Here is a 19,789-nt window from a genome sequence, read left to right as displayed (position 1 = left end):
TAGCCCTCTGCATATTGTGGGACTGTAATATAAAGAGCCATAGTCCACATAGCCAATAGCAATTAAAGGAAGCAGTATTGGGGATGACGTGGTGGCGCTGTGGGCTAAATCGCTGAACCCTGTGCTGCAGGGTCAGAAGACCAGCAGTTGTAAGATTGAATCCACACAATGGAGTGAGCTCCCGTCACTTTGTCCCAGCTCCTCGCCAACCTGGCAGTTCGAAAGCATGTAAATGCGAGTAGATAAATAGGTACCATCTCAATGGGACGGTAAACCAGTGTTCCCTAGTCACGCTGGCCACGTGACAATGGAAACTGTCTTCGGACAGGTGCTGGCTCTACGGCTTGAAAAGCAGGATGAGCGCCGCCCCCTAGAGTCAGACACGACTGGACTGAAAATGTCAAGGGGAACCTTTATCTTTACCTTTACCTATTGGGGATGATGTCCAAAATAAGTAAAAAGATAGTATGAGAACACCTAGCTACTCTAAATGAATTCAAGTCTGCAGAGCTGGATAAATTATATCCAAGGGTATTGTAAGAACTTCATATGTGATCTCAGAGCATATACCATTCTATAATTTTTGAGAATTCATGAGAACAAGTGAGGTCCCTTAAGACTGGAGGCAGGCAAATGGTGTTGCCATCTTCAAAAGGGGGGAAAAAGGATCTGGGCAGTTACTGACTGTCACCCTGATATCAATAATTGGAAAACAAACCATGTCAGACTAGTTTTATCTCTTTCTTTGATTGGGTCACAAGTTTGGTAGACAGGGGGAATGCTGTACATGTAATGTTTCTTGATCTCAGCAAGGCTTTTGATAAGATAGTACATGATATTCCTACAGCCAAGCTAGTAAAATGTGGGCTAAATGATACTGCTGTTAGGTGAGGTTGTAGGTGGTTTGGGTTTTGATAACCTAAAGAGTCTTCACTAATGGTTGCTTGCTATTCTAAAGAGAAGTGACAGGTGGAGTACCTCAGGGTTTTGTCCTGGGTCTGGTGTGATTCATTAACTTTATACTGTACATTACTTTGAGGAGACTGTGAAGGAGATGGCAATAAAATGTGCATATGTTGCATAAGTTGCAGACTTCAAGGAGTAGCTAATACTCTAGATCAGTGGTTCTTAACCTCTGTTAATCAGGTGTTTTTGAACTGCAACTCCCAGAAATCCCAGCCAGCAGAGCTGTTGGTGAAGGCTTCTGGGAGTTGCAGTCCAAAAACATCTGAGTAACAAAGGTTAAGAACCAGTGCTCTAGGTGACAGACTCTGGATTAACGGATTGGAGAACTTGACCAAAACAAACAGAATGAAAATATAAAGATCAGAATTTAGGCAGGAAGAATCAGACACACAAATATAGGCGACTTTCCAAGTAGTACATGTGAAAAGAATCTGAGAAGTGAGTAGACCACACAGTGAACATGTGTCAACAGTATCATGAGGCAGTAAAAGAAAGTGAATGCAATTCAACGCAAAATCAAAAGAAGCATAGTGGGAAGTAATTTTAAAAAGCAAAGCAAAAATGCTGCTTAAATCCATCCCAGCGCTCTTAAAGCACTATCTGGTTGTTTTAGAGTGTAATTATGCAGGCTACACACTGCCCCTTCCCTAGTGAAGTGGGTATTCAATCCTTCCATCAGAAGGATGGAAGACTGAGTCAACCTTGAGCCAGATACTTGAACTGCTCGGGATCAAACTCAGGTTGTGAGCAGACTCTTGACTGCAATACTGCAGTTTAACCACTGTGCCGTGAGACTCCTATTGTTTTGTTCTGATTTCACTTTGGATAAACTGTCTAGTTCTGGGAGTGACCGTTTAAGGAGGATATAGGTCAGCTAGAAGACTAAGAAGTGATACGACAGACATCTTTAAATATTGTTATTACTGTGGAAGAAGCAACAAATTTATTTTCTGTGGCTCTTGAGGACAGGACCCTGATGAATGGATTCAACTTACAAGAAAGGAAATTCCAACATAATACTATGAAGAACTTCTTGGTGGTAAAAAAAAAAAAAAAACTGCTCAGCAACTGAAGAGATGACATTACAAGTTGGTGAACTCTTCTTCCTTGGATTTTTTTTTTTTAAAGCAGAGGTTGGATCTTGCTAGAGATGCTTTAGCTGGTTTGTCAAGGAGTGGAGCTCGATGGCCTTTGTAATCCCCATTCAGCTCTGCAGTTCTAGGAATGATTATGGCAGCTGCAGTCCAGCAACAGCTGGAGAGCCATAAGTTACATCATCCTACACTACAGCAGAGTAGACGATCCAGCCAGGATCAGAAACAAGTGTCGCTGCTGTTGCGTGTGCCTCCCTATGGTGGTTCTGGGCAATTTTAAGCAACTTATTTTCAGCATCTTGTTATATGCCTTCTTCAGCAGGAAAAGAGAAAGACCAAACAGGGGATGGAGTGACTCCCTAAAGAAAACAACAGGGTTGATTCTGCAAAAGCTGAGCAGGGTTTCTGAGGACAGGACATGTTGGAGATCACTTATTCATAGGGTCATCGTATGTTGGACGTGACTTGACAGCATGCACAATAACCACGACCACCATGCAAGGGAGTTTGCAAAGTGAGTGAATTGGGACCCTTATTTGCAGCACTAGCTCTCCTGTCTGGTTTGAGGGGGACACTGGTGTAGTTATTCCACTCCTGCCCTCTCCTTTCCCATGCAGTGCCTACCATGATTCCCATTTTCCAGAGAGCAAAAGCTCCCTTTACGTCTTTAGGGCCCAAAAGCTACTTGGCTACCGGTTTGGTGCGTGCCTTGAATGGATGGGCGCAGGTGGGGAGGGAGGGAGGGAGGCCCCTTTTAAGAACTTAATTCCACTCCCCGCTCAACCCCATTCCTTCCTTTAAAACTCCATGTGGGGTCACTTTAACGAGCTTGTGTGTGTTGACATTTACGACATGTTTTATGAACGGGAAAGCTTTCAGGGAAGGCAGCGCTCAACAAGAGGAGTCCTCCCTCCTCATCGCTTCTTCCCCTCCCGCGGCGGACTTGTCCCTTTGTGGCTCGCAAATGGGCGCTTTCAATTAAAAAAAAAAAAAAAAACCCCGAGCGCAGGAGGCAGGAGGCGGCTGAGGAGGAGAAAGGGAGCGCCAGCCGGGGAAATGGCAGGCATTCCAGGGGCGAGCCACCGGTTTTGTTCTCCTCGCTCGCGGCCTTTGTCCTGGGCTCCCTTAACCCCCCTCGGTTACCACAGCAATGAGAAAGTATGGCCACCCCGCGCTTATTACCATAGCCGTCGCCCCCTTGCCCCGCCTGAGTCAGCCGAAGCGGGGGAAGGGGGGGCCAGAGAGGTTGCGGAGAGGAGGCGGGTGTGGGCAAGAGAGGGGCGCCTGGCAGCCCCCTCCAAAACGGGGGCCCCGAGACTTCTGCGTTGATTAAAAAGGGAGGAGACAGGAGGGGGGGGCAGAAAGACTGGAGCTCGAGCTCCTTCTTGCTTTCTCTCTCCCTCTCTCGCTCCCCCCCCCCCGCCGTCCCTTCCCTTCCCTCTTTCTTTCTTTCTTTTTCTTTCTTGCCTTCCTGCCCTCCCCTCACTCCGCGCCTCCAGCAAGGGATGGAGCGCAGGTAAAGCTCCCCTTCGAGGCCTTTCGCGGCTCCCCATTGGCTGGCGGGCTGGCCGGCGGTGCCTGCTGCTACTGGCGGCTTTGTTCTCTCGGACTCTCTCCCTTGTTGGCCGCGGAGGGGGGGGGGCTCTTTGGCCCTGGTGGTGGCAGGCAGCAAGCAAGCAGCAGCAGAAAAGGGAAAGGAAAGGAAGCGAGAGGGAGGAAAGGAGCCACAGACCCGTCGAGACCGACGGACAAGAGGGACGAGCATGAGCTCTCCGCAGGCAGGCTGCGAAAGGAGATGGGGGAGGGGAGCAGGCGCGCGAGAAGGCTGTTCTCTCGGCAGCATCACCCCCCCTCCCGCCGCACGTCTGGGGGGGGGCGGAGGAGCGCCAGGCGGGAGGGAGGAAAGAGAAGCCGGCGGCCAGGTTGCGAGCCGGGCCCCTCCTTCACCTCAGCTGCAGAGAGGACGAGGCGACAGCAGCAGCAGCAGCAGCGGTGGCGGCACTGGCGCCCGGAGAGGTCGCCGGACGAGGTGCTCAAGGTAAGGGCTCCCCGTCGCCCCCTCCTTCCCTCCCTCAGTGGCATGTCACCGGAGCGCTTCGGAGCACCTCACCAGGTGTCCAGGGAAGAGTGGCAGGCTGGGGGTGGGGGGGGGGGGGGAGAGAGAGAGACCTAAAACCGAGAAGCGCGGTGGCACCAAACCCCTGACCCTGTGAGCTCCACCACTTGGGAGGGAGAAGACTGCCGGCCAGGGAGAGGGCTCCCCTTCTGGATGTGTGGGCGTTTTTTTGGGGGGGGAGGCAGGCGGGACGCAGCCCCTACAAAGCGGGAAGGGTCAGCGGCGGAGTTGCGCCTGTGCCTCCCAGGACCAGGGAGGCAACTCTGAGGCAGGGCGCTTCTGGCAGCCCCTGGTGAGGAAGCCCCGCAGGCGTTTCCCAAGTACTGTAGGTGCCGTAGCTGCTGCTCCCGCTCCTGGTTGGGCTGAAATTAGAAGGCAGGCAGATTTTGAGAGGGAGGACACAAACGGCGGAGTGGGTGAGCGTGTGAGTGCAGCGTGTGGTAAAATGACAGCCCCGAGTGAAGAAGATGCGCCGGAGAAAGTCTGGGTAAGGGATGAGCCGAGAGGCTGAGGATCGGGCGCGGGGGGGGGGGTCACCCGGCACATTGTTGGGAAAGGAGGAGACGGTCCTGCCCCGGACGGAATCGGGGTGTGGGTGTGTAGATGGATGGCAAAGAGAGCTAGAGGAGGAAAAAGGTAACGGGGAAGAGTTAGCAAATGACCGGCAGCCTCTGAAATGGCTCTGTCCGCGAATAATTACTTTCTTTCCTTTGGATTCAGCTCAGGGTGTGTGTGTGTGTGTGTGTGTGTGTGTGTGTGTGTGTGTGTGTGTGTGTGTGTGTGTGTGTGTGTGTGTGTGTGTGTGTGTGTGTGTGTGTGTGTGTGTGTGTGTGTGTGTGTGTGTGTGTTTCTCCTCCTTACGGGATGGGGAAAAGGGAAAGCGATTTCTCGCATAGTTGAAAACTTGTGGAACAGCTGGTGCTTCTTTTGCATTGTGAAGTGAAGGTGGAAAAGGTGAACGTGGGAATGGTTCCTTCGAGGGTGAAGAAGGGATGGCAAAGGGCGTCGGTGGGTTTTCTCTTCAGGCAAGGTGGAGAAGGAACAGGGTCGGTGGGGGCGGCGGCGGCGGCGGCGGCATCACCGAGGCAGTGCTAGATTTCCGATTTCCCTTGATTTCATCCGATTTTTAAAATCTCTCAAGTTCAGCCATCTGGAAATGGGAACCTTATTTCATTGTGAGTTTAGAAAACACTCTAAATCCCGGGTTTCAGGTCTGGAGTATGTGTTCATTCCCTCCTGAACTCTTGAACAGTTCTATAGATGGCTTTGTGACCCTGGAGTGTATTCAGCTCTCTGTAGCTATTACTACAGCCACTTACGTTTCTTATATTAAGCAAATCTGCAATTAAAATTAGAATCTGGCCACTTTTCCCTAGCCCTATTCACCTTCCTCTCTCTGTCTGTACTATTCAGATTTTGCCTAAGCTATTTCTTTCTTTGATCACTTGCTTGATAATATTAACGTTCCTCTTTCTCTTTCTCTGTTTTTGTATGTGTTTCTGTCTCTCTGTTTTTGTATGTGTGTGCGGTTCATAAGTATCTAGAAGAAAGAAAGCACCCCCCGTCCGTGCGGAGCACCTGCTCTCATGTACTCGTGTATCGCCTATTGCTTGCCTTCCCATATTGTCTAGCAACACCATAGAGAAAGGTCTGTCACAGTTTTCTTCATGAATGCCTCTTTGCTTGGAGGTGTGTTTGCTTCTTAGCTGCAAGAAAAGGAGGGCAAGTGTAGACTGAAATTTAAAGGAGAGCAATATTTTAACATTAAAATACATATATATCTTTTTAAAAAAAAGAAGGATGTGTTTTCTAAGAAATGTTCTAGGATCAGAAACCAAATGAAGGCCTTTATTATTTAACCTGACGTAATTCATCCCTGAGTGGGAGAACTAGCTGATAACAAATTCATTCCTGTGAGCTCCGATGGTAAGATTTGTGTGCGCGCATGCACAGGCACTCACTGCTTTACTCAGTCTCTACTTTACTCCACTCTTTACATGGAAAGCTGTCTCAATAACCACAGTACACCATGGAGCAGACCTTTGGAAGATATGTAAGTGATCAGTATACCAACAAAGCAGAGCTACATTTTTCAAGTTCTGTGTTTCAGGCTGAATTCAGAGGGTTGTGTCTGTCAGAAATAAAGTTAGAATATCTATTTGGTGGTTTATACAAAGTACGGGCAAGTAGCAATAAGTATCCCCCGCCCCCAAAGTCTAATAGCAGAAATTGCCCATCATATAACTGTGCATCATTAAGCCACCCGATCGATCCACTTTCACCTTGGTGACTACCAGCTTAAATCTACCTTAGTGAATGGGAGAAAATGCTCTAGCTCTGAAGGGATTACAGAAGAGTTCAGTCCCTTTTAATGATTTTAGACTGGCTTGAAACAGAGACCTTAAGGAACAAAAGACCTAAGGCACTTGAACCTCCTGCTAGCCAGCTGTCATGGACACTATAGAGGTTGCCAGAACTGCTTATTGAAAGCTAGTCACATGTATGCAACATTTTCCGTTTCAAAAAGGGGTGAGTGCAAGAGTGGACCCTACACCACTTCAGTGTGTCTTCTGCCATTCTGTTCACTTTTCATTTAATAGACTCAAAGTGACTTTCCAAGATGGGCATGCATTTGTTTTGCCAAAAGAACACTGAGATGATGTGTGTTTTTTTTCTGCAGTCAGGAAGTACAGAAAATGAAACAATAATACACAGCAGCCCCTAACATAACACACAAATATATTACAGCCTGAGAAGCAAAGAGGATAAGGAAGTGTGTCCAATTATTTCCTAGGGACAAGGAACCTGTATCTGACTCTGCATATCAAGGGTTTTTGTAAACCCCCCCCCCCATTCCCATGTGTTTTTAAAGATCCAGTGTGAAGGATTGAATGTGGTTTCTCTTTAGTACTTTATTTTATCCAGTAGAAATACCTGTATGCTGAATATTGATGGGAGAATTCTACTTGTACACCTGCAATGCTACAATTTCTGTATTCTAAAAGATGGTGGGCACAGACAGATACATAAAGTTATCCTATAGTCTTTGTTCTTAGTTCAGCATCTGGCGCGAATTCCCCAAACTTGCTGCATTTGTTGCAGTAATAGTTCTTACAGGTAATTCTTTTTGGAGTAGCATGAAAAAGGCAAGGGCCAAATACTGTCTCAGATAGATAAGCACTGAAGTTGGCGATGCACAGTGACTGGAGATGGGGAGAGCAGCATGGGTCCTGCTGCAGTTGTAGTGATGTCATCACCTAATGTAAAAGATCGTGTAGGAAAGATATGGAAAAGATAGGGTGCAGTGCCAGTCGCTCACCATAATTTGAGGCAGCTTTAACTCCAACACTAACACAGAGTAGGAAGTAGTTCTGAGAATGTTCAGTACAGCATATTTTATTAATGAAGATACCATGCTTGGTTTCCCCCTTATCAGTGTAGAAAACATTTCCAGCATCTTTTGTGTAGTTGCTTGCTTTTGGCTTCACAGTAGTTGCTTAGAATGTCTTCTGTGCGAGATGAATGCTGCTTGGAAACGGTTTGTGTTACTAACTTTGAAGCAAAGAGGCAAATTCTTTCTTAAGTCTAGCTCCAGATTATTTTCCTAACAAAGTGATTTTGATAGGTTTGTGCCCAAGACTTTGCTTTTGGTCAGGATAAAAGGGTGAGAGCAGAAACTCTGCAGGGTATCTCCTCATACCTGTTTTGCCATTACGCTAACTCAGTTTTGGAAGTAAATTGCCAAATGTACTTATTAGCCTGCCTGCCTGTGAAAGGCTTCCTTATCAGGCCATACCTATTGCCATTTAGGTAAGTGGCTGTTTACAAACCTGGATGAATTGACATAAGTCTCAGTAAGGGTTTTGCATTTGGTTGTCTCAGTCATCTCTGACTTCCAGGCATATTTGACTGAAATATAGTGACTGATCCAAGATGACCAACAGATGGATCTCGTAGTTGAGGTGGAATGGCAGTCTATTCTCTCCCATTCAAGACCAACATTCTGTTTCTTGCACCACACTGACTCTACTATGAACACAGGCCAGCTACTATCGCCATTATTTCTGGTGAAATATATATACAGTACTGAAAATGCATACCAGGACCAAGGGTACCACAGATCGAATGCAATTCACAAAAATCACAAGTGCTCAGGGGCTGGAGTATGTGAAGATAGTAAGAGTATTGCCATTGATAATGGAAAAATTTTTGTTGGTGTTGTCAGTATATCCCAGTACTGTATACTATGCTGCTTGATATGTTTAACTGATACCTCTAAAGATGTATTACAGAAACTAATCAAAACTCCATAGAATCACTATATTGTATCTTCAAATTTTAATGAATTTTGGATTAACTCTTTAGTTAATCAATGACAATAAATTATTATTATTATTAGAAAGTAACTACTTGATTCTTAACAATTTTTGCTTGAAGCATAGGTACTGCTCTTTTTCCAGTTTGTCATTTTTAGTTTCCTTTCAATGTCTTTCTCTAACTTCTCAGCCTCTGTTTTTCCTGTATTCGTTTCATTAGGTGTCCCCCATACTATTTTAAAAAGGGAGTATTTTCTGTTCCTCTTTTGCTTTTGCTTTCTTTTACACTTTCTTTGTTTCAGTTGAAAAATTCCTCCCCTTACACTTCCTCTTCCCAGTCAGTCTGGTAAGTATTTTCTCTAGAGAACTGTCCTGAAAATGTTAGTGCAAGAAGTGTGCTAAGTCTCTTCAAGTGGAATTTTCTTCACAAAAGCTTGCAGTTTATTTGATTTTAGTGGTCCACTAAAAGGTATCACCCAGTCTTGTAGTTTTGGAATCCTAGGAACCACACAGCCCTTCTTGTTCTTTCTAGCAATTATCTGGGGTTTTCCCCTCTTTGCTTTCTTTGCTCTGGAGAAGCATGGTTCCCTCCCCAAATGGTGAAAGGTGCTGAGGAGAGGATGAGATTTACATATTTTAGGGCACAGGACAGGTACTGCACCAACAACATCTAGCAAGGATACAGAAGTGAAGAATACCCAGGTATCTGTGTATGTTGTTTGTTGCCTTGTGGTGTTTATGTCAGGTAGTTATGATTCCAATGTTGTTTAATCTGGTGCCTTTTAATATCTGCATTAGTGTTTCATTCTGTGCATCTTGAGGTCATTTTGCCAGTGGTTCAGCATGGTTGCCTGGAATCTTTTATTGGTGTTTCTGTTTCATTGTCTTATTATATCAGTATTACTTTAATCTCTTGGTTACAGTTGCTTTGTTTTGCATTTTAAAGAACAGATGGTACCAACTTTAGAACCCTACCAATTTAGCATCCTTTACCAAAAAAATAAATAAATCTAACTAATAAAACTGAATTAATTTCATTTGTATCATTGTTCTCCCACTCCACTTCATTTATATCTGCGTTGGTGGTGGTCCAGTGTACTTCTCTTCTGCTTTGGTGATGTCCTGACATTTTTGTATCTGTGCTTTGTGAAGATGTGCATGGCTACCTCTGTATTCATGTTTGTCTATGAGTTCAACTATTTGACAAGAATGTTGGTTCTCAAGAGGGAATTCCATTTCATCTTGGTGCAGAAAATGGGGGGTGGGGAGGGATTTCTTCGCTTGGAACAGTTTCTTTAACCTTTATTGGAGTGTATTGAAAGTAGTGGTAAGGTTGATGTTTTGTGGTCACTTGTTATTTTTAGATGTTATGGGATTCGCCAAAAGAGTGCAGGGCTAAATTATTGTTCTAATCTGACTATGAGGCTTCAGATAATTCAGTAAAAGAACAGCCTGATGGAATTTGGAGATCAAGATAATAACTCTTTGTTTTAAACTGGAGAAATGAATGAGTAATTCTATCATCACTCTTCATCTTATACAGGCTGGGCTGGGAATATCAATAAGTTTTTAATGAATCTTCTGTCGTTACATTAAATCAAGGATGCTAGATAACCAATGTTAGCAGTATATTTGTCTGTGTATGCAATGGAAAGATTGACCATTATCTTCCTATGTTGTGTTCAGTATTACAGTTGATCCATTATTCATTGTACTACCACTCCTTTTTAATTACCATGTGTTTAGAGACAATACTGTGTTAGGCACCAAGAATATTCTTGAAGCCAATGCATAAAAGCACTGACAGGTGCTCCTCCTCCCTCTGTACACCATTCAGTGAGGTCATCCATGAAATAGTTTTAATTCACAGGGGGGAAAGGAGAGATCAATCCTAGATTATAAGGGCACTAGTGTTTTGGTCTGTGCCTTTAAAAGATTTAACTATAACTGAGTCTGTGAAAAAGGAAAATAGCACAGACTAGTTTTCTTCTTTGTACCAAGTGTTGCTGTTGAGCTGTCATTGCTGTCGGGAGCCTTTTGTGAGATACCATCACATTGTCTGCGCAAGCTAATACCTGGTGTCTTTCTCTTGCCGTCTGCTTCTCTGCTCATGGATGGCTCAAAGAGGAGAAATAAAAGACAGGGGAGGAGAAGTGGCTAGGAATGTAGACAGGTCAGACTCCCTCCTAGCCTTTAGATCCAAACGCCTTCAGAGGACCACAAAGGCTCTGTGTATATGTGAGAGAATGTATTTGCATATGTTAGAGTAATCAAAAGGAAGAAGTTGCTGGTTTAGAATAACAAAGGCTTATATACCCTCCACTTTTTAAAAAAATTTAAAAATGTCAGCTTTCAGTACAATACTGAACCTTCATATATATGTGCATTGGAACTGAAATGTTTACTTTGTCATGGGATGGAAATTAAGTTTTAATATCAATGTTTGTAACTGATAATTTTAAAAAATGACTTTAAAACAAAATACAAATGAAATTCTGTACAAATTGTTGACAAAAAAATGTTCAATTGTGTTTTTTCCCCTTTTACATTTAAAGTTTGGATGTGTTTATTTTACTTGTGATTACTTTCCCCCCCAGTAGTAATGATATTAACTTTCTGATTAGCAATATTTCTTACACCACCACATTTTATACAGCTTATTATATATGGAATGCTTCCCAAAGAGAAACACATAAATACCCTTCATGGATTGCTGCCCCCTTCATGGATTGCTGTCCCCTTCATGGATTGCTGCCTTGTCGTGGCGAAGGGGCTTGAGTAACTCAGAAAAGCTATGGGCTATGCCGTGCAGGGACATCCAAGATGGACAGGACATAGTGGAGAGTCCCGACTAAACGCAATCCACCTGGAGTAGGAACTGGCAACGCCACTCCAGTATCTTTGCCAAGAATGCCCCATGATCAGAAACAAAAGGCTAAAAGATATGACACTGGAAGATGGGACCCTCAGGTCGGAAGGCGTCCAACATGCTACTGAGGAAGAGTGGAGGACAAGTACAAGTAGCTCCAGAGCTAATGAAGTGGTTGGGCCAAAGCCGAAAGGACGCTCAGCTGTGGACGCGCCTGGAAGTGAAAGGAAAATCCAATGCTGCAAAGAAAAATACTGCATAGGAACCTGGAATGTAAGATCTATGAACCTTGGGAAGCTGGAGGTGGTCAAACAGGAGATGGCAAGAATAAACATCGACATCCTGGGAATCAGTGAACTAAAATGGACAGGAATGGATGAATTCAGCTCAGATGATTATCATATCTACTATTGTGGGCAAGAATCCCATAGAAGGAATGGAGTAGCCCTCATAGTCAACAAAAGAGTGGGAAAAGCTGTAATGGGATACAATCTCAAAAATGATAGAATGATGTCAATACGAATCCAAGGCAGACCTTTCAACATCACAATAATCCAAGTTTATGCAACCACCACTGCTGAGGAGACTGAAATTGAACAGTTTTATGAAGATTTACAACACCTTCTAGAACTGACACCAAAGAAAGATGTTCTTCTCATTCTAGGGGACTGGAATGCTAAAGTAGGGAGCCAAGAGATAAAAGGAACAACAGGGAAGTTTGGCCTTGGAGTTCAGAACGAAGCAGGACAAAGGCTAATAGAGTTTTGTCAAGAGAATAAGCTGGTCATCACAAACACTCTTTTCCAACAACACAAGAGGCGACTCTATACATGGAAATCACCAGATGGGCAATATCGAAATCAGATTGATTATATTCTCTGCAGCCAAAGATGGAGAAGCTCTATACAGTCAGCAAAAACAAGACCTGGAGCTGATTGTGGCTCTGATCATCAGCTTCTCATAGCAAAATTCAAGCTTAGACTGAAGAGAGTAGGAAAAACCACTGGGCCACTCAGGTATAATCTAAACCAAATCCCCTATGAGTACACAGTGGAAGTAAAGAACAGATTTAAGGAACTAGATTTGGTGGACAGAGTGCCTGAAGAACTTTGGATAGAGGCTCGTAACATTGTCCAGGAGGCAGCAACAAAAACCATCCCAAAGAAAAGGAAATGTAAGAAAGCAAAGTGGCTGTCCAACGAGGCCTTAGAAATAGCAGAGAGGAGAAGGGAAGCAAAATGCAAGGGAAATAGGGAAAGTTACAGAAAGTTGAATGCAGACTTCCAAAGAATAGCAAGGAGAGACAAGAGGTCCTTCTTAAATGAACAATGCAAAGAAATAGAGGAAAATAACAGAAAAGGAAAAACCAGAGATCTGTTCAGGAAAATTGGAGATATTAGAGGAACATTTCGCGCAAAGATGGACATGATAAAGGACAAAAATGGGAGGGACCTAACAGAAGCAGAAGACATCAAGAAGAGGTGGCAAGAATACACAGAGGAATTATATCAGAAAGATGTGGATATCCCGGACAACCCAGACAATGTAGTTGCTGACCTTGAGCCAGACATCCTGGAGAGTGAAGTCAAGTGGGTCTTAGAAAGCCTGTTTAACAACAAAGCCAGTGGAGGTGATGGCATTCCAGTTGAAGTATTTAAAATCTTGAAAGATGATGCTGTTAGGGTGCTACATTCAATATGCCAGCAAGTTTGGAAAACCCAACAGTGGCCAGAGGATTGGAAAAGATCAGTCTATATCCCAATCCCAAAGAAAGGCAGTGCCAAAGAATGCTCCACAGCAAACTATGACAAGTTCTTAAAGAAATGGGAGTGCCTGACCACCTTATCTATCTCCTGAGAAACCTATATATGGGACAGGAAGCAGCAATTAGAACTGGACATTGAACAACTAATTGGTTCAAAATTGGGAAAGGAGTATGACAAGGCTGTATATTGTCCCCCTTCTTATTTAACTTATATGCAGAATACATCATGCGGAAGGTTGGACTGGAGGAATCCAAAGCCGGAATTAAGATTGCCGGAAGAAATATCAACAACCTCCGATATGCAAATGACACCACTCTGATGGCAGAAAGTGAGGAGGAATTAAAGAACCTTGTAATGAGGGTGAAAGAGGAGAGTGCAAAAAACGGTCTGAAACTCAACATCAAAAAAACTAAGATCATGGCCACTGGTCCCATCACCTCCTGGGAAATAGAAGGGGAAGATATGGAGGCAGTGACAGATTTTATTTTCCTGGGCTCCATGATCACTGCAGATGGAGACAGCAGCCACGAAATTAAAAGACGCCTGCTTCTTGGGAGGAAAGCAATGACAAATCTTGACAGCATCTTGAAAAGCAGAGACATCACCCTGCCAACAAAAGTCCGAATAGTCAAAGCTATGGTTTTTCCTGTCGTGATGTATGGAAGTGAGAGCTGGACCATAAAGAAAGCAGACCACCGAAGAATTGATGCCTTTGAATTGTGGTGCTGGGGGAGATTCTTGAGAATCCCCTGGACTGCAAGGAGAACAAACCTAAATTCTAAAGGAAATCAACCTTGAGTGCTCACTGGAAGGACAGATCCTGAAGCTGAGGCTCCAGTACTTTGGCCATTAATGAAAAGAAAAGACTCCCTGGAAAAGACCCTGATGTTGGGAAAGTGTGATGGCAAGAGGAGAAGGGGACGACAGAGGATGAGATGGCTGGACAGTGTCTGCGAAGCAACCAATATGAATCTGACCCAACTCCGGGAGGCAGTAGAAGATAGGAGGGCCTGGCGTGCTGTGGTCCATGGGGTCACGAAGAGTCGGACACGACTAAACGACTAAACGTGTGTGTGTGTGTGTGTGTGTGTCTGTCTGTCTGTCTGTCTGTCTGTCTGTCTGTCTGTCTGTCTGTCTGTCTGTCTCTCTGTCTGTCTTCAAACACCTTTATCTCAGATAAGTATACATGAGAATTTGGAGTTACACTTTTTTCATCCCTTCTGTCATTGTTTGCCTCATGTGTTGAGTCTGAAGAACAGAGCATCATGTAAGTATAGTAGTTCTTTATGTGAAGCAGCATCTTGGAAAATCATAGTTCTCGTTTGTAAAGTCTCCATGCTTATACAATGCTTTGCATTCCAGACTCAAGAGGGGCAGGGGCAGAATGCTTCTTTCTTCAGTGTTTACTTATCTGAGATTAGAATACCTGAATAAGGTGTGGGTGTATGAAAGGAGGGTAATTTCCTGCCTTTAGATACGGTAAGATGCCTATGGTCACATCAAAAAGTGTCATAATAATGTAAAGCATTATATATGCCTAGGTAAGTCTCTTAGACAAGTAAACATAATTGCTGTTCACTATTTAACAGAGATAGTCTGTCCCAATTTACAGTAATTATGGCCAGCATCAAAAACAATTCTGGTTTATTTTGCTGATCAAATTCCATCATTGAACCCAAATATGACTTTGGGTCTATTTCATGGTATCTGATATTGTAGGGTTCCCCAGTTATACTGTATTCAATTTGCATATTTATAAATACCAGTTACCAGAGCGCTGCTTGTGATACTGATCATTCCCTAGTGTGTAGTAGAGTGAAATTGCAAACAAAGAGATTGTATCACACAAAAAAGGAAGGAAGACCACGTATTGACATCAGCAATACCAGCGATCAAAGAAAAGTGGAGGAATTTGCCCATTTATGAAAGCAGCAAAATCAGGGAGCTAGACAGGGTACAGATTGTATTTGTCTTCAGTGTGGAAGGGATTGTCACTCTCAAATTGGCCTTCTCAGCCACACTAGACGCTGTTCTAAGTCCTCCATACAGAGCACGCTACCATAATCTCTTGAGACTGAAGGATGGCTAATCAAAATCAAAATTTATAGATGATTTTCTCAGATGACCTTTAATAATGCATGTGGCCAAAGGAAAGTGAAATACTGTATGTTTCAGATACATTCTGAAACATGTTTCAGAAGGTGTATTCTGTCAGATACTGAACACAGATGGCTTTTTTATTTATAAAAGACACAGCAATAGAGATATAGTGAAGGGGGTGGGGAAGAAGAGGCCATTTGAAAATGCATTAAGAGATTTGTTAATTAAGGCAATGTTCTACAGTGATCTCCTCTCATCTACATAAATTCAGAACCTTATCAGGAGGCGATAGCACTCCCTTCCCAATGTTTTGAAATGCAAAAATTATTCTTTCCCATTAAAACTACATGCTTAGTATTTTATGGTTGTAAAATGAGTCTCAGGCTTATTTAAGAAAGGGAAAACCATCCACTTTTTGAGACAGTTTTTGTTCCAGTAGCTCTAGGTTTCCCTTTCTGCCATATATTGTAAGAAATACAGCATTCCAATTTTTTTTTTCAGGACTATTGTTTTTTATTTTCTGTATTCCAAGTAAATGCATGGAGTAAACATATATATAAAATTTTAGTGGCCAAAATCATGTTGATGATTTATATGTGTGGAAGTTAAACTTTGTAAAGCACCATAGCAAATTGCTGCTAATTTAACAAGGTACTAATTGCCTTAATAAGTGCATGCCTGTTGCATAGTTGGGTACATTTATTGTAACATGACTGGTGCCTTGTTGGTTAGTAGCAATTGTCTGCAGTAAGTTAAGCGGTTTAACTTATGCATGTGTAAATCACCAGGCCATGGTGATTAAGGATTTCTGAATGTATTGTTGTTCTGCTCTGTCATACTATGAGTACTAAGCTGTAGTATTTGTGGCTGTACAGTGGTGCCTCGCATAACGAGCGCACCGTACAATGACGAATTTGCATAGTGATCCCTTTTTTGGGATCGCTAATGTGAAGGCATACTAGCAGCCCCAATGGGCAAAACTCGCATTGTGAAGATTGGTAAGCGTTTTGCTTACCGCTCTTCGCATTGCGATGTCAGGAAATCAGCTGATCGGCGGCTCCAAAATGGCCGCTGCGCGACCCAAAATGGCCACGTGCAGCATTTTCATGCCCTGCCCTTGCTTACCGAGGGCACGAAAATGGCTGCCGGATGGGGGAAACTTCGCTAAACGGTGAGTACAGAAGCCATTGGAACGCATTACACTAAGTTTAATGCGTTCCAATGGCATTTTCTGGTCCGTTTAGCGATGTTTCCCCATAGCGACAGTTAATCCGGAACAGATTAACCTCGCTATGCGGGGCACCACTGGTATTTGCATGAGCTTAAAACATACACCGTTATTTGTGTTCTGATGTATATATCTCTCGTGCTAAACAGTTTGTTTGTATAACCTGTGCTTGCTTGGGCAAAGAATCTGCTGCACTGTCTCTTTCCCTCTTTGCCCACCCCCTTCACCCTTTCCTTTTTTCCCTGTTGCAAATGTGTGAGTTGCCACGGAAATAATGATGTAATTAAAGTGGGTGGACTTCAGCAGTGCCTCCACTTTTTATGAGTTTGGCTTTTAGAATATGATGATGAAACATGTGCAAAGTGATTGTTGTGGGTTTTTCGGGCTCTTTGGCCATGTTCTGAAAGTTGTTCTTCCTAACGTTTCACCAGTCTCTGTGGCCGGCATCTTCAGAGGACTGTCCTCTGAAGATGCCAACCACAGAGACTGGCGATATGTTAGGAAGAACAACTTTCAGAACATGGCCAAAGAGCCCGAAAAACCCACAACAACCATTAGATCCTGGCCGTGAAAACCTTTGCAAATGCATGTGAAAAGTCTTGATGAAATCAAGATACACTATATCCAGAGCAGTCCCTACATCTGCTAAACTTGTGCCTGTTAAAAAGAGAGATAAGATCAGAGTAGCATGACTTGTTTTTAAGAAATCTGTGTTGGGTTTTGGAGATCACAATATTCTTTTTTCAGTGCTGTCATACTAACTATCTGTTCTAGAACCTTTCCTCTTACTGATGCCAAGCTGACCGGTTGTTGATTTTCTGGATCTTTTGCTTTCCCTATTTTGTAGATGGGGGATAACATTTGTTTACCCTTGTGAAGTGTCAGATGATTGTTATTCCTGCCTTCAAAAAGGAGGAACCAGGGAACTACAGACTAGTCAACCTGACATCAATCCCAGGGAAAATTCTGGAGCAGTTTATAAAGCAGTTGCTCTGTAAGCACCTTGAAAACAATGCAGTAATAAGTAGAAGCCAACTCAAGATTCATCAAGAATAAATCCTGCCAGACTAGCCTTATTTCATTTTTTGATCAGGTAATCTTCCTGGTAGATGATTCAAATGCTGTACAGTAGATATATCTTGATTTCAGCAAGGCTTTTGACAAAGTGCTCTGTGATATTTTCAGATTAGCAAGCAAAATAGGTGTGGTCTGGATGTAACAACTGTCAGGTGAATGCACAGTTGGTTATAGAAGGTATGAAGGATCTGGCCATTGTTGTAGATCACAAGCTAAATATGAGTTGACAGAACAATGGAACAGAACAAGTTGAAGACTTGGCTCTTCCAGCAGGCCTCCCCCCCCCCCCCATTACATAGCTTCTTTTCCATCTTGGATCCTGTTTTCTTTATTGATTTTTTTGCTCTTCTGATCAAGGTTATTTTAATGCTGTTTTTATCTTTATACTCTCTAAGCTGCCCAGAGTAGATTCCTGAATCTAGATGGTGGGGGGGTTAGAAATGGAACAAACAAACAAACAAACAAATACAAACAAACAAGGGTGCTCAATGGACTGGAACCCAAGCCCTATGAGGAAAGACTGAAAGAACTGGACTGATTTAGCCTTGAGAAAAGAAGAGTGAGGGGAGATATGACAGTAGTTTTCAAATACTTGAAGGATTGTCATACAGAGGAGGGGCAGACTGTTCTCAGAGTACAGGACACTTAATAATGGGTTCAAGTTACAGGAAGTCAGATTTCAGTTAAGTATCAAGAAAAATATCATAATTAGAGCAGCACAACAGTGGAACCGATTAACTTGGGAGGTGATGAGTTCTTCAACACTGGAAGCATTGAAGAGAAATTTAGAGACTATCTGGCAGATCTTCTTTGATTTGGATTCCTGCATTGATCAGGGGGTTGGACTCGATGGCCGTATAGGCCCCTTCCAACTCCATTATTCTTCTATGTTTTCAGAGAACTAATCTGTTCTCCAAGAATTCTCAAAAATTAGATACGGAGGCTCTGAGATTACACCTACAAGTTATTTTAATACTCTGGAATGTAATTTGTCTGACGGAGGAGATGTACATTCATCTAAAGCAGCTAGATACAGTCTCTTGGGCTATAGTCCCTTCCCTTCTTCCTTTATACTGCCTTCATTAGGCTGAACACTGTTGAGTAAGCATTTAGTGTTCTACACGCTCTCCATTCCCCACCAGTATTTCTGCCTCACATCTTTGCAGTGGACCTACCATGTTGTTCCTCTTGCTTCAGGTATAGCAGGAAAAAAAACCTTTATGCTCTTTTTAACCTCCTTTGCAAGCCTGAACATATTTTGAACTTTAGCCTTCCTAAACTTCTCTCAATAATTATTGGCTACTTGTTGATACTCTTCTGTGGTGATTTGCCCCACCTTCCATTTCTTATACCTGTTTCTTTTAAATCTAAGCTCATCTGGAAGCTGCTTATGCAGCCATCCTGTTTTTTTTTTACATGTTTCTCACTTTTCTTTCTCATGGGAATTGTTTTTGATTGTACCTTAAATATTTCACTTTTAAGAAACTCTTACCCATCGTGGACTCACTTCTCTCAAATGTATTTCTGATCACAAGATACTGACGAGCATTTCCTTAAGCTTATGGAAATCAGATTTCCTAAAGGCCAGGGTGCATTTATACGACTTTCAGTTTGCCCTTTTCTCAGTAGAATATATTCCAAGAGGCTATGATTACTTCCACCCTAAATTCCCACTTTCCACTTCATTGACCAGTTCTTACCTGTTACTTAGGGCCAGATCTGGGATAACTTATCCTCTTCTGTAATATAAAATTGTCAGCAAAGGAAGAGAGTGTTTTTTTTTAATTTGAGATTTCCAACAGATATCAGTGTAATTGAAGTCTTCCAGTATTGCTATGTTTCTGTTCTTTGAATGTTTAATAATCTAATCTAGGAGGGCATTATACAGATACTCAGTCTGGTTAGGAGGTCTCTAGCAGATCCCCCAACAGTGATGTCACTGTTGTTTCTCTTTTGTTTGATTTTTATGCAAATATTCTCTGCAAGCATTTCATGAATCTCCTCACAGTTGCACACAACCTTTGCTTACAGTGCTATGCTTACTTCCGTCCTGTTTCATCTATTCTTTTTGAATAATTCATACTTTCAATCACTACATTGCAATTGTGAGTCTCATCCTATCAGGTTTTATGTATGTTTGTTAAATTATAATTGCCTTCATGTGCTAAGAGTTCAGGCTTTTCTAGTTTGTTTCCATGCGCTGTAGATTTGTGGCGATACATTTTAAATCATGGGTATTCACCTTGTCCAAATTTGT

General features: G+C 43.0%; 1 long non-coding RNA gene across 1 annotated transcript; it reads left to right on the top strand.

The window, feature by feature from the left end:
- The first annotated feature begins 3,988 nt into the window (after positions 1–3,988).
- Positions 3,989–9,201, top strand: LOC144586728 (uncharacterized). The gene is made up of 2 exons (XR_013541739.1): positions 3,989–4,098; positions 5,714–9,201. It is a non-coding gene; the product is annotated as an uncharacterized LOC144586728 (long non-coding RNA).
- The last annotated feature ends 10,588 nt before the right edge of the window (positions 9,202–19,789 follow it).

The sequence above is a fragment of the Pogona vitticeps genome, chromosome 2 (assembly GCF_051106095.1).
Source record: "Pogona vitticeps strain Pit_001003342236 chromosome 2, PviZW2.1, whole genome shotgun sequence".
In the NCBI taxonomy this organism is placed as follows: domain Eukaryota; kingdom Metazoa; phylum Chordata; class Lepidosauria; order Squamata; family Agamidae; genus Pogona; species Pogona vitticeps.
Note: the sequence above shows the minus strand (reverse complement) of the source record. Positions and strands in the feature narration are given on the sequence as shown.